Genomic DNA, 15,457 nt, shown 5'->3' with positions numbered 1-15,457 from the left:
TTTGTCACGACGGCTGCAACCGATATTTCTGAACATTATCGGTTTCTAGATGTTTATATTTGGTTTATTTACGCCCGAGTTTACTCCCCCTCGCCCCTCGTACCGTATGTGCCTTATTAGTGTCCCAGTCTCCCAGACGAAAATAAGCCTCCGAACTTCAGAAACTTGTCCACCGCAAAGTGTCACTTGGCCATGACGTCACTTGCTGGGCACGTGCCATTGAACAGTTGCCACATAAAACTAAAGACCATTCTTATTGCTATCGTAATTATGGCTTTGTGGTGGGTCAAACGTTTAAGTATTAGTAGTGTTAGTGATATATATTTTACCTAATTCAAAATTACGATTGAATTTAAACCTGATATGGAAATAAAATGGGTAATTAAAAAACGAATTGTTAACTCGACCCGGGCATTTCACAGTTTGCAGTAGAAACAAACGTCAGTGTCTTGCGCGCTATGATCAAGTAATGATGTAGACTGCGCGTGCTCGGTTTACAGTTTTTCATAATGGCGTTGATTGTGCCCAGTGATTCTAACTAAAAAAGTTAAGTTTGTGGTGAAGGTTTGAACGTGAACGGAATTAATTTTTTTTGTATAGTTTATGGCTGCAAATAATTGAAAAAGAAATTTAAGTTCGAATGTCCATGTCTGGGAGATTAACCAGGAATCGGCTATTAGTAAGGATTAGTGGTTTTTTTTAATCATCCAGATGCTGAATATTTCACGATCTGCTTCCTGAATTATATTTTAAGGTATGCCATGTTTTTATGCCTACTTTTAAGTTCAGTTGTTATTTAGATATTTTTTAATCGTAGAGGCCTATGTCATGGTGCAAGGCAAAAGGTACCTAGGTCTATGTTACAAGTCTACTTTTGATGGTGCCAAGAACAAACATTCAAATTAACGAACATAATTATTTTCGGAACGACTGAATTAAATGATAATTCACATCGGCATTGTTTGAATTATCGTAAATCATCTTAATGTGATCGTCATTACCATAGCTAATTGAGGACCTGAGCATAGACCTGTAGTACTAAGTGCATAGGCCTATGTTAGCTATACCGATCCTTGGCATAGCGGAAAACCTTTATATAACATTTTTATATTAGGCTGTAAGCGAATTAATAGACCTACAACATTTGAAAGACTATGAATTGGTCTAGGCCTTCGTGCAAAACGAATTAGGACTATAGCATGCCCAACTTAGGTTGTATGCAAAGGAATTCATTTAGTTATCGACATAGCCTAGGCCTAGCAGATATTATTGACCATGATAATTTTATACTGAAATGGCCCTACGTAGTCTGCACTAACTTCATTTTCTTGGTTCACTTGTGCATATGCAGCGTTCATTCCTAAATATACTATTATGCACAATACAATACCTTTGGAGATCATGTTTGCTGATTGTAGTCCTAGTGACGTGATCATTAATTAGTAGTCTGGACTGGCTAGGCCACTGTGACATTGTTCTGGAATGACACATTTTGCTCGTTTTGGCATTAATATACAATTACTGTAAAAGGACAACACAATAACCCTAATTTCTTTGGGTTATATACGGTTTTATGGTAGATATATACTTATTATCAGATGATAATCATGGTTACGATAGGTTTTTATGGCTGAGTCCAGAGGTATGATAGACTAGACTGACTTAGTCTTTGTACACATACACACAAACACATACATACATTCAGACGTATGTATGTGCGTGTGTATGTTTTACGTGATAGTCACCTTCACCAGATATATTTATCATGATAGCCACAATGACTTCTCAACTCCTTCATTTCCAAACACCCTCATTTTCAAATACCTTGAGAAAATGCTTATTTCCGTAAACCTTGAAATCAGATAAGGAAGAACCCCATTCCTTCCGTAATGGAACCGTTCCCACGCACCCCAGGAGGTGTGACGGTATCACTTAGGATAGTACTCTTGGCTAGTCGAGCAAGTAGTAGTCTCATTCTTACTAATGAATGTGTGTTCGAATCCCCTGATAAAGGGATCATTATGGCTGTTAGTCTAGTAATAAACTCTTGTATACATGTATATATGTATATAAGTATATATATGTATATATATATATATAATATATATATATATATATATATATATATGAATAATTATCACATCACCGTGATTCATATAAATCATTCGAGCTACAAATGTCCTTTAATATCTAATTCGTTCTACCTCGGAATTGATATATTTTCATATATGTAAACCGAAGGGGAATTTTTTTAGTTGATAATAATTTCGTCCCCTCATGGGATCGAACCACCGTCCACCGATTCGGCTAACCGAATCGGTAACGTCAATGTCGTCCTGATTTCGTGCCTGTCCGCTGGACGGTGGTTCGATCCCATGAGGGGACGAAATTATTATCAACTAAAAAACTCCCATTCGGTTTACATATATGAAAATATATCAATTCCGAGGTAGAGCGAATTAGATATTAAAGGACATTTGTAGCTGGAATTATATATATATATATATATATATATATATATATATATATATATATATATATATATATATATATATATATATATATATATAATATATATGGGATAAACAGAGAGGAAGGGTTCAATTCACTTTCCAGAACAGGATTGATGAAGTGAACTTTACCCTTATAGTTTCCATTAGATTCAATTAATCCATTAGGTATTTTCCTCAAGTCCCATTTCCGGAAGTAAGAGACCCTTCCTGTCAACAGTGTAATATCCCAAGAATATTCAGAAAGCAGTCTATGGTTAATATGATCTCCTTCCCCCTCCTTCTTCCCGTCTCCTGCTTCTCCCATTCTCACCATTCTCCCTCCGTGCACTGTCCCCCCCGTTGTATCATCCTGCATTAATATATAATTTGTCCAGCCCTAATGCTAAGGTCATTTCCCCTTTACATGAGTAATTAGTTAGCTGGGCCGAGAGGGAATCGACGCGTCCTTACACCGGTTGATTAAAAGGATCGGAGGAAGAGTTAGTGGGACCAGACTATGAAATCAAGGAACTTTTTTCTTTCTTTTTTTCTTTTTTTAACACCAAAGGCATTTCGCCGTTTTAACATTGCAGTGCGTTAAATAGATTCATGTGAATATTGATGTAGAATTTTACCCAACAGCTGTTAACATTGTAGTATACTAACGAATGGGAATGTTGATCAGAAATTTTATTGATCTGCTAGTTCTCTATACCGACTTCGGTATGAATGAGCCATTTTAATTGTTAGGCCTATGTTGTTGTAATATAATGTATGTTATTTTTTTCATATAAATTCAAAGATCAGTCGCTGTTTGAACAATGTTGTACGTTCCAGATTAGTGCGAATATTGATAAGAAATTTTAATGAGCTGCTAGTTCCTGTAGCTATTGGTTTTGTTTTGACGAGATTTTTTTTTCACATGTCGTAACCATTTTATTTTATCTTGTTTAAACGTTCAAGTTATAACAAGAAAAACGTCAAGTCCTTTTTATTTTATACTGAATAAATGCTGAAGATTTTCACTTTTGTTTTTCGAACGCTCAAAGGTTCTGCTGACGCATTACGCACTAGTTAAATGATTTTATTATGATATATATGGGCCTAATATTTGGGAGACTGTCGACCTCTCACTTGAAAAAAGAAACGGAGATCCGTATTTCAGCGAGTAGACTCTCGTTCTCCTTTGTGGACGATTAAAAGAAAAGAATGCAATTTTACCCTTAATGACCAAGAAGTAGAAACCATTTAATCTACGACGTCAGATAACACATGGAGTGCGAGGCTTACCACTTGAGAGATAGGCCTAACTTGAAGTGCTCCACTTTATTTGTTTCAATGGGATTCCAATTTTTCGGTAGGCTTCTTCGGTGAGGAGTCGAGTTAATAACTTAGGGCGATGCATTGTCGTTTCTGTCGTGCATTGTGGCTGTCGTCGTTAATGCGTTTATTGTTATATTGTGTGATTCCTTTAATGTGTTGGCGTCGGGGGTGGTTTTGACACCCGTTACTTATATTTTTAGCTGAGCTGAGGTAAAAACTCTAAGTGAGTTTTTATCACAATATCAAACGTCTAATGTATGATTGGCGTAAGGGTTAATTAGTACATTTTCGAATGATTCTGTAGAAACGATTTCTTTTTACCAAGTATAAATAAAACAGCCTTTGATAAAGGGGCTTCAGATGTATATAAATACGGGATTGCTTTCCCTTTCAATGGGAGAGTGTCAAGAAATCGTGAAGACTGGGGTGGGGGTCGTCGGTCTTCTTTAGGACTCCTAAGCCAGAAGTGACAAAAGTTGTTTGGAAGTTTCCTGTGTAGGTTCCAGGTAACGTTCAAACCTTGGCTCCTGGGACCACTTTATGGGCCCAAAGCTTCATCTATGAATATTTGGGAAAATCTTCAAGTCTTCTCAAGAATAATGGGACTACAGTTCGTCACACTAACATGCAGTCATCTCAAGTAACACTGATTCACATTTACTCGAACCATGTCTCAGGCGCTAGCATCGAGCCACTGCAAGGGAAAGCTATAAAGCGTTATCTGTATAGACTAACTTGAGAGCCTTTTCTGAAGGGCGGAAAAATTAATGATATTCGCTGTTATAAAGCAAACATGCTAAATGTGTTTTTTTTTAAACATATCCCAGTTTTACTTCGCCATGACTGGTTTAGGTTTGATTTTTATAAAATAAGTATACGAGTGGGAAAAACCTGCAGAATCTGCTTAATTTCGCCGTATAATTCCCGTTTTTCCTTAGTCGCAAATTTTTGTGAAAGATGAAAATGATAGCTTAATTATAACGAACATTTGAAAGGGGTCACCGAATGGAATTTTGTTGATACTTATCCATGAATTAGGTTATGCTTATTTTTGAGAAATGAAGACCGTTTCATAATCTGAATATCACAAGCCATTTGCTAAGCTCCTCGTGCTCTATAAAATGTGTTTTGCTTTGTTGTTGTACTCTCCTGATATGTTTACACGGAAGGCGAATACTGTGGTTGTTGGTCTCTGCTCCGAAATACCTCAAGAAATACCTTGACCATATCTTAGCGAGTTTTTTTTTCTTTTTATATTTAATATGTTATTCTCTTAGCCACACTAATCTTCAGCATTCCTCTTTCGTTGTAGATTGCGGCGAGCTCTGGGCACGGTAGGCATGTGTCCGTGGCACGGTACCCGCATGTGTTCTTGCGTGAGCCCCTTATCTTTCGTGTTCAAGTCAGGAGACCCCTTATATATACATATATATGTGTATATATATATATATATATATATATATATATATATATATATATGTGTGTGTGTGTGTTATTTGTATATATATATATATATATATATATATATATATATATATATATATACACACATATATACGTATATATAAGGGGTTTCCTGACATGAACGCGAAAGATAAGGGGCTCACGCAAGAACACATGCGGGTACCGTGCCACGGACACATGCCTACCGTGCCCAAAGCTCGCCGCAATCTACAACGAAAGAGGAATGCTGAAGATTAGTGTGGCTAAGACAATATATATATATATATATATATCTATATATATATGATATATTTATTTATTTATTTATTTATTTATTTATCTACTTTTTTATTTATAATAAGTTTTTTATTTTATATTAATTTTTTTTATTTTTAATGAATTTATTTATTCTTAAGAAATTTACTTATTTATTTTTTTTCCAAGTACTTATTTTTCACAACTTACTTAATTTTCTAGATTTATAAAACTTATGGGGTACATTTAGCGATAATTGATTTCTGCAGCTTGTATAGGCATAGGTTTCTTATAAGCGAACTGTATCTTGAATCAGTTGATGATTTGCTTTAGGCGTGGATGTAAAACAGTATTTGTTTTAATTTTTGCTTACTCGGGGAGTAAGCTTACAAACTAATTTGTCGTTGTTGTTGGGGGCGGGGTAGGAAAGGTCTAAAAAGGTCTGAAAATGTGTTTGGCGTTGAGTTAAAGATACAGGAATTTTGGGATAGGATATTTATGATTTATTTATTAGAATGAAAATATAAAAAATTAATAATGTGCATATTGAACAGTGCTGAAAAATTATTTCTAGGAAAATATATTCTATTTTTAGAATATTCATTTTAAATTAACATGTTTCAATTTATTTGATGTGCTGAATTTAGAGGCTATATTTCTCTTCAATTATTTTGTGTTTCCACTCATAACTAAAAGTGTAGGTATATACGAACGTGTTTAATTTGTGTCCTTTTTATATGGTCCTTATTATTATTAGTATGAGTAGTACTAATTATGAGTGTTAATTACGAAGACTACTTCACGTTAAGTTAGGAATATGACGTTTGCAGTTTAAGCGTCGATGGAAAATCTTGCACACGCCCCGAGTAAGCTGGAGGTCGGATCTCACATTATTTCCTTGTGTGTGTTTGTGTGTGTGTATGGTTTTAGAGTTACCACACTTCGAAATCATCCTTATTTCAGTCTTGCAAGTCGAAAGTTTATTAGGAATTGTTGTTCATAAGTTATTTTACATCTAAAATATTTGGTTATTTTTTTCTAACCATTTGAATTCAGGAATGTTGTAGAAAAGTTCTTTTTGAGGGAAGTTTTATCCTTAATTTGGCTGCATCTTCAGTCTCTATCTGGATAAGTAGATCTATAATCTTATCCAGCATACATATATAATATATATTTCAGCTTAGAAATAAAGCTGAATATATGAAAGTCAAATAGGCTAGTTACCACGACGTTCATCACATATGATATATAGCTACATGCTAACAAAAGATGCTACGCAACGATAGAATGAAATATGTATTGATTGCGTAGCAATTGGTCACGCTCTTGCTTACAGCTGTTATCATGTTATCTTGGTTTGTAAGGTTATACCTTGAGGTACGCTTTGCAAGATCGTGCCTCGGCCGAGCTGTTTCAAGGACAGATTATTATGCAAGGCAGCGTTTGCTTGTTTCTATAATTAGCGGCGCCAGGTAGTCCAGCGCATTATATATAATAAAATATATATATATATATATATATACATATATATATATATATATATATATATATATATATATATATATATATATATATATATGTGTGTGTGTGTGTGTGTGTGTGTGTGTGTGTTTATGGATGAGAGAGAGAGAGAGAGAGAGAGAGAGAGAGAGAGAGAGAGAGAGAGAGAGAGAGAGGAGATAGTAATTCATCTAACCCTATTTGATGGGATATCGTCAGGTTGGCCTATGTTTATGTGCACAGCTTGTAGTACACAGATTTTTAGTAGTTCTGAGTGCTCGTCAAGATTTCAGCTTCATTTCATCTCGTTTTCATCCAGTCACAATAAACGTAAGTGTGAAATACCCAGCTATAGAGTAAAATACTCCTCGTTCTTGAAGACGTGAACATCGGCAAGAAATCCGGTAAGCTGTTTGGTTAATTGCGGTCGGTAGACGCAGGCGCCACGAGAAAATCCTTCCGTTAACATTCAAATGACATGGAGATTACAAGGTGTATTGAGAGAACGGGCATTTGCCCAAATTTACGAACCTCTCCCTCTCTCTGCCTTGCTTTGCTTGGTAAGCAGCAGCAGCCTTAACAGAGGGCTGCGGGATTGGTGGGCATGGCTACCCATGCCCAAGGACATCGGGAAGTATAAGGACTTTTGGCGGTTGCTGGTGTCGCGTAGTCGAGCGAGAATCGCTTGCATTTGGTGTTTATGCGGTGGCATTTTTAAGTAGCCCGTGATTGGGTGTGCGCTCAGTCTAATATGCATTGTTGAGAAACGGGTTCCTCTTCTTTGTTGGTTTCGTCTACTTTCCATGTTTCTGATTGGCATTGCAGCCGTTATTATCAGGCTGTAGATGTTATTAATAGCAGAATTAACTTTATACAATTTCAGTTATCATCGCAGCTTTCAGAAACGGAGTAGTATCAATTGCAGCAGTATGAAGGTCATAATGCATAATTTTCCCTATGTGCTTTTTTCGAAAAATTCCACCAAAACCGCTTCACAAACGTTTTTTTGCAGCTTTTGTTAGATATGTGTACTTTTCACTAAAAATAATATCAGTATTACGAACGCGGGTTACAGTAGAGTGCAAAACGTTTTGTGAAAAAAATGTTTTGTCTTGATGTAGGCCTATGTAGCTATCACTTGATCGTGATAATTGTTCCTCCTTTCTGGCGTCCAGCATCGAACCCATGTTCGCTAAAGGAAGTGTCTTCAACGTTCGTCCCCGTAAGAGGGGAGTGTCATCAGTGTACTTCACGGGGTACACTGTAGGCATTACTAAAGGTTCGGCCCCTAGCTGTAACCCCTTTCATTCCTTTTGTTTTACCTCCATTCATATCATCTTTCTTCCATCTTGCTGTCCACCCTCTCCTAACAATTATTTCATCCTGTAACTGCGAGGTTTTCCTCCTGTTACACGTTTCAAACCTAACATTCTCCTTTTCCTTTCCAGCGCTGTATGACCTCATAGGTCCCAGTCCTTGGCCTGCGGCCTAAACTGTTTATTCCATTCCATTGAATTTATTTGCCTAATGGATTTCCAAAGATTTTTTTTTTAGTGGAAATCGAATGAAATTATATTTTAAAACCGAGAAGCAAAGAGTTTATTGTACTGTTATTGTATTTATACACACGCTCACAAACGCACAAACACATACCTATAAATATGTATAGATTTTGAAAAGTTGTCCTTTATTTTATACATACATACATACACACACACACACACACACACACACACACATATATATATATATATATTATATATATATATATATATATATATATATATATATATAGAGAGAGAGAGAGAGAGAGAGAGAGAGAGAGAGAGAGAGAGAGAGAGAGAGAGATTTTTAGAAATTCTTACCCATTTCACTCACGATTTATGCCTATACCATTTCGCGCTCAACTGCGGGATCCACCAAAATTTTATATAATATATATATATATTATATATATATATATATACATATATATATATATATATATATATATATATACACACACACACACACACACACGTATACCTAGATTTTTTGGAATTCTTACCCATTTCGCTCACGATTTATGCCTAAGACCGTTTCGCGCATAAACTGCCGGATCCACTAAAATCATTTACAAAACAGCAGCCATTATGCTCAGTCTCGGTAACGTTTAGTATGATGAATTGCAATCTGTTGCTTCCCCTCAAAATTTTGTCCTTTCTTTTCAGGTAAGGGTCCTACACCTTTCTCAAGGAATCCTGCACACAAGGTTGTCTGTTGGTCTGCACCCCCACCCCCATTCCATGGTGGTCTAAGGAAAGGTTAGATGGTTTTGAATTGTTTTAATTATTTTTTGTTGTATTGTTTTTGTTGATAATTGGTATGATGAATTTATTGTTTATATTACTAGTCCCTTTTTAATTTTTATTTTATTTTGTTACACTGACTATAATACTTCACTACTGTTACTGAAGCTACCGTCTTATTACATTTAAATGTTGGTTTATATTTGATCGTATATGACCGACTTTTTATTACGAATCGTTTTGTCATTATTTGTTGCTGCAATAACCACCATTACTTATCAAAGAAATTTTAGTTTATATTGTATAGTATCAGAGCGATTTTCCACCACTCTTATAAAGCAGTGTGGCTTATGTTTACTAGTTTTATGAATACTCGCACGAGTACCCTTCGAATTGTAGGCTGGAACTGAGGGAGGAAATAATTGGAACCTACAGTTAACATGATGGATGGACAGGTGGAGCGAAAGCGCACGTTGGGTGGGCTCTCTCTCTCTCTCTCTCTCTCTCTCTCTCTCTCTCTCTCTCTCTGTATTTCATAGTCTGTCACGTCCCCTCCGTTGTGGTCTTTTCATTTGATTTAATATTCATACGACTGCACCCATACCGACAGCAATTATGGTAATGTAAGAGAGAGTCGGGAGGTGAGGTTCTGACCCAAGGGGCGCTACGTACCCTAATGAAGGTCCGACCAAATTGTACCTTTGTTCTGCATACTTACATTTGGGAGAGGGGGGTGAGGCTTGACCATATAAGGCCCAGACGTGGATTTCTTTACATTTGGACTAATGTCATTGCACACAAATTTTTTTTATATATGTTATATATATGAATATATATGATATATATGTATATATATATATATATATATATATATATATATATATATATATATATATGTGTGTGTGTGTGTGTGTGTGTGTGTGTGTGTGTTTATATAGTTAATAGTGAATAGACAGATAGTAAATGGAGAGAGAGAGAGAGAGAGAGAGAGAGAGAGAGAGAGAGAGAGAGAGAGAGAAGGGGGAGGGGGGATTTTATTCCGCGTCAAACTTGGCGTCCTTGATCAGATAAGCGTCAAATTGTTTTAATTATCCTGCTGGTTTGAAGTTCGGAAAGAGCTTAATGCGGCCCCAAGGCCATTTTCTGGTGCCTGTTCTGCTTGGATATTATTAATAACAATAATAATAATGCTATGCTTTTATTGATATAGTTGTTCTGATATATTAATGATATTATTTACATTATTTAAGGTAATAGTGTATTTATTATTCTGTGTCTTCGTACCTTACTTAATAGATACATAATATTGCAGACAGACAGACAGACAGACAGACAGACAGACAGACTATAGGCAGACAGACAGACAGACAGACAGACAGACTATAGGTAAACCGAGAGAGAGTCAGCAGCGATGAAAACGGCTCTCATTTCTATAAACGGCTCCGGAGTTCCCGAGGGCGTTGTCCCATCACCTCAGTCATTCCGAGCGTTGCCGCCCTTCGTAATTAGGAGTTCCTTAGGAATGCCCTGTGTTCGGGGAAGCCGTTATGGGCTTTCTGCGCCCCCATCCTACGCTTGAACGTTGTCAGGCGAAAAAGCAGGTGGGGCGGCGTCCTTTTCTTCTTCCCGATGTTAGGCCTGTGGACTGGCCTGGCTCTAGAGGGGATAATGGTACTATACATCGGTATTGTTTTTCTTCGAGTCTCTGGCAAGTTATAGTGAAAAGATGCTTATTCTTAATTTGTTGTTTAATATATATATATATATATATATATATATATATATATATATATATAATATATATATATATATATATATATATATATATATATATATATATATAGAGAGAGAGAGAGAGAGAGAGAGAGAGAGAGAGAGAGAGAGAGAGAGAGAGAGAGAGGATGATCTATGTTACCTGATATATATATTATATGCATATTTCTCTCTCTCTCTCTCTCTTCTCTCTTCTCTCACTCCTCTCTCTCTTATCTCCTCCTCTCTCTCCTTTCCTCGTCTCTCTCATCCTCTCTCTCTCTCTCTCTCTCCTAACGAGATCTGACATCTGAAACAACACCTTTTGGCGAAGAAAAATAGGTTAAAAATGTGTAATTCCCCGAAGGTAATAAGAGATCTCCGTCTTAAAGAAAGGGTTCGAAACAAGTGACGGTAGCGGAAGGTAAAGAATGAAAGAGGAAGAAGGAATGTTTGGGCACATCCTAAGTTAACTTTATTTACGATGCCTAAATTAACGTTATTTACAATGGGTAAGGTAGACGTTTAATCTGGCTCAGTTTAACTTCTCGAGTGAGGCAAAGATTGTTGCTAACTTTTTCTGTGCACTCATTTTTTTTTACTTTTTTGTTCTTTTTTTTAGGTCTATATTTAACCATGTGATGTGTGTTGTGCTGTTGCCATCCAGTTAAAACTAAAGCAATTCTAATCGTGCCTAGACATACGTGCGTTCTTTTCAAATCCATCGTTATTATTTCATGACTAAGAAGAGGTAGGTTTGTAAAAAACTGTGCATGAAATTCCTGAAATTCCAAAGCATCAAATGAATAAGTATCTCTTCATGTTTGACAGCCCTATGAGTTCATTCTTAAGATTATAAAGAGGTAATTTCTAAATGACAATTATAACCCAATATCAGTAAAAAAAATTTTTTTTATTTGCGATAATTTTACCTCCTAAATGAGTAAGATTTGTTTTGTTGTCCCACATTTATGAACAGTTTGCTCTTCTTGTCTTTTCTTTTATTTCCTTGTACTTGAGGGAGACCTCTTGGAAACGTCCTCGTATTACAGCGAACAGTAGCCGTTTCAAAGTTAGGTTAAGGCTGATGATGTTCATTTCTCTCCTTTGCGGTTGTGTTTGGCAATCTATGTTTATTTGTATATGCATTTAACATTTAAAGCTCATTCGCTTTGTTTCAACAACAGTTACTTTCTTGCTACGTAGTGTAAATCATTTTCAGGTTCTGTGTCTCGAAACAAATTTCAGATAGATACATCCTTAAGCTTTTACTGTAAATTTTTATTGTTTTAGTTGCTCTACATTGTTATCGTTCAGAGCATCTTCAGTCAATGTTATGCAGTCGGCAGTGATACTGTGGAGGTCATGTTTTAACCCAGATATATCTTTGTAAGCAACTTGACTCATATGCTTCCTGATTGATTTTCGTAAAACTCCTCTGAATTAGGATCTGCTGTTCATTAGCGAGATGAATTAATGTTTTCAAATCGGGGGTAAACTTGTGTGCTGAATTAACGGGTGCTATTAAGTAGCCTCTATGTTTTGGGAAAGAAAAAGTACATATATGAACAAGCTTTTATGGGTGTTTTAGAGGGTTCCTTCGCGCGCGCGTGTGTATGTGTGTGTGTGCGCGAGCGGATTTTTTTTTTATTGGCTAGGCACATTCCTAGTATCGCTGTAACCAGTTTCTATGTTCGTTAGGGAATACTTTCCTTCTGTTAGAACTGAATTCGGTCTCTTTATTACATTGCTGTTTTCAAGCAGAACATGTAATTTTAACAGTTCATTAGAGACGTGTGTGTTTGCCTCATTAGCACCATCAAATTATTTGCTATTCAGGTCCAATCCGACAAAAAAATATATATATGAAAAGAAATAAAAGAAAACCTAAATGATTTCAGATGAGAAGTAGTGAGATACACGTCAGAGAAGTAGTCAAGATTATAAATAAATCCGGGGAGGCTTTATATAGTGTTAGGAACAATCGTTTACCAATAGTTTCCCTTGGTGGATTGTTGCCTCCTTTGTTTTTGTTTTTTAAATCCTGGCGAGTTGACGCTGGTGGATGGCGTCAAACTTCGTCAGTCAGGTTCTGGAGGGCAGAACAACCAGTCAGGTCCTGGAGGGGAGAACAACCAGTCAGGTCCTGGAGGGGGAAGGGGAGAACAACCAGTCAGGTTCTGGGAGGCAGAACAACCAGTCAGTCAGTCAGTCAGAGGCAGTCAGTATGATTACCTGCGGACCAGCATGAGGCAGCGTCAGGTACTGGATACCTGGTTATTTAATTGAAGTCTTCGTATGGTGTATGTCTTCGAGTTGGAGGTCAGCAGCCTTTGGCCAGCATTATTGTGTTTTCGTCGTCAAGAGGACGACGTGTCGAGTGCGACCTCACTGGGCAGCAGCAGTGACGTGTTTTCGTCCAGTGGTCGAGGAGGACTTCCATACTGCATCTGAGGACGAGATGGTTGTTGCATCAACTCTGTCTCGATCGTCCAGCATTCGAGGAGGATGTCCATATTGTCTCCAAGGACGAGGTGGTTGTCGTATCGGCTCTATCTTGATCGTCCGGCATTGGACTGTTGTCCTCATTGTTTGAGGAAGTGTTCCCGTTTTGCTCTTAGTATCATTATTGCTGCTTCAGTGTCAATTTTAGTTATGTATTACGCTGCCTATTTGTTCTATTTTTATTATATTTAAAGATTGTTATTGCCCTTATACAGCCTATTTTGTGATTATTCTTTTTTATGTTTAGATTGGGATTTTTCATGGCTTTGTTATTGAGGGTGGATTTTATGGTTTCTTAGACTGGTTTTAAATATTAATTATTATTGTTAGTTTGTAATTTTTTTGCGTTTTTGCCACCCAGAACCTTGACTCGCTGTAAATAATGTATTTAACTCTTGTAAATAAATTAATTTTAAGGTAACTTTTCGATTTTTATGCTCCTCCCTCCTTTGTTTGTCACCTGTCATCAGTCATTACAGCCCAATTGCTTATTATTTTTAAGAACCTGTCGATCTCGAGAGTCGAGATCGTAATATTGGCGACCTTGCCAGGATTGGTTCTGTTTTGGCTGACGGGGGTGTGGCAGCATCGGGGAAGAGGATTTTGTTTGTAAAAAAAAAAATTAATAATAATAATTTTTTTTTTTCTGTAGGTGGAGGTGTTAGGAACAATCGTTTACCAATAGTTCCCTTGGTGGATTGTTGCCTCCTTTGTTTTTGTTTTTTAAATCCTGGCGAGTTGACGTCTGGTGGATGGCGTCAAACTTCGTCAGTCAGGTTCTGGAGGGCAGCAACAAACCAGTCAGGTGTCCTGGGAGGGGAGAACAACCAGTCAGGTCCTTGGAGGGGAGAACAACCAGTCAGGTTTCTGGGGAGGGCAGAACAACCAGTCCAGTCAGTCATGCAGAGGCAGTCAGGTATGATTACCTGTGGACCAGCATGAGGCAGCGTCAGGTACTGGATACCTGGTTATTTAATTGAAGTCTTCGTATGGTGTATGTCTTCGAGTTGGAGGTCAGCAGCCTTTGGCCAGCATTATTGTGTTTTCGTCGTCAAGAGGACGACGTGTCGAGTGCGACCTCATGGGCAGCAGCAGTGACGTGTTTTCGTCCAGTGGTCGAGGAGGACTTCCATACTGCATCTGAGGACGAGATGGTTGTTGCATCAACTCTGTCTTGATCGTCCAGCATTCGAGGAGGATGTCCATATTGTCTCCAAGGACGAGGTGGTTGTCGTATCGGCTCTATCTTGATCGTCCGGCATTGGACTGTTGTCCTCATTGTTTGAGGAAGTGTTCCCGTTTTGCTCTTAGTATCATTATGCTTCTTCAGTGTCAATTTTAGTTATGTATTACGCTGCCTATTTCTATTTTATTATATTTAAAGATTGTTATTGCCCTTATACAGCCTATTTGTGATTATTCTTTTTATTGTTTTAGATTGGGATTTTTCATGGCTTTGTTATTGAAGGGTGGATTTTATGGTTTCTTAGACTGGTTTAAATATTAATTATTATTGTTAGTTTGTAATTTTTTTGTTTGTTTTTTTTGCACCCAGAACTTGACTCGCTGTAATAATGTATTTAACTCTTGTAAATAAATTAATTTTAAGGTAACTTTTCGATTTTTATGCTCCTCCCTCCTTTGTTTGTCACCTGTCATCAGTCATTACAGCCCAATTGCTTATTATTTTTAAGAACCTGTCGATCTCGAGAGTCGAGATCGTAAAATATAGAATAAGGTGCATACTTCACATCTAAACATGAGTTACAGGCTGTAAGATAGCCTGAGAAATGAATAGAGAGGGAGCATGCCAGTATAAAAGTTTTGTTCTATAAACAATAGTCCACTCCCATTCATTCAAGTGCTGGGGTAAAAAAAAGGGGGGGCGGGGGACGTTGG

At 37.1% G+C, this 15,457-nt stretch overlaps 1 long non-coding RNA gene across 1 annotated transcript in view; it reads left to right on the top strand.

Moving 5' to 3' along the window:
• The first annotated feature begins 458 nt into the window (after positions 1-458).
• LOC135210045 (uncharacterized) overlaps positions 459-15,457 on the top strand; it is a 288,314-nt gene continuing 273,315 nt past the window's right edge. The window contains exon 1 of the long non-coding RNA XR_010313442.1: positions 459-754. This is a non-coding gene — a long non-coding RNA (uncharacterized LOC135210045). The remainder of the gene's footprint in view (positions 755-15,457) is intronic.

Source organism: Macrobrachium nipponense, chromosome 39 (assembly GCF_015104395.2).
Source record: "Macrobrachium nipponense isolate FS-2020 chromosome 39, ASM1510439v2, whole genome shotgun sequence".
In the NCBI taxonomy this organism is placed as follows: Eukaryota; Metazoa; Arthropoda; class Malacostraca; order Decapoda; family Palaemonidae; genus Macrobrachium; species Macrobrachium nipponense.
This window is presented reverse-complemented; position numbering and strand designations above follow the sequence as displayed.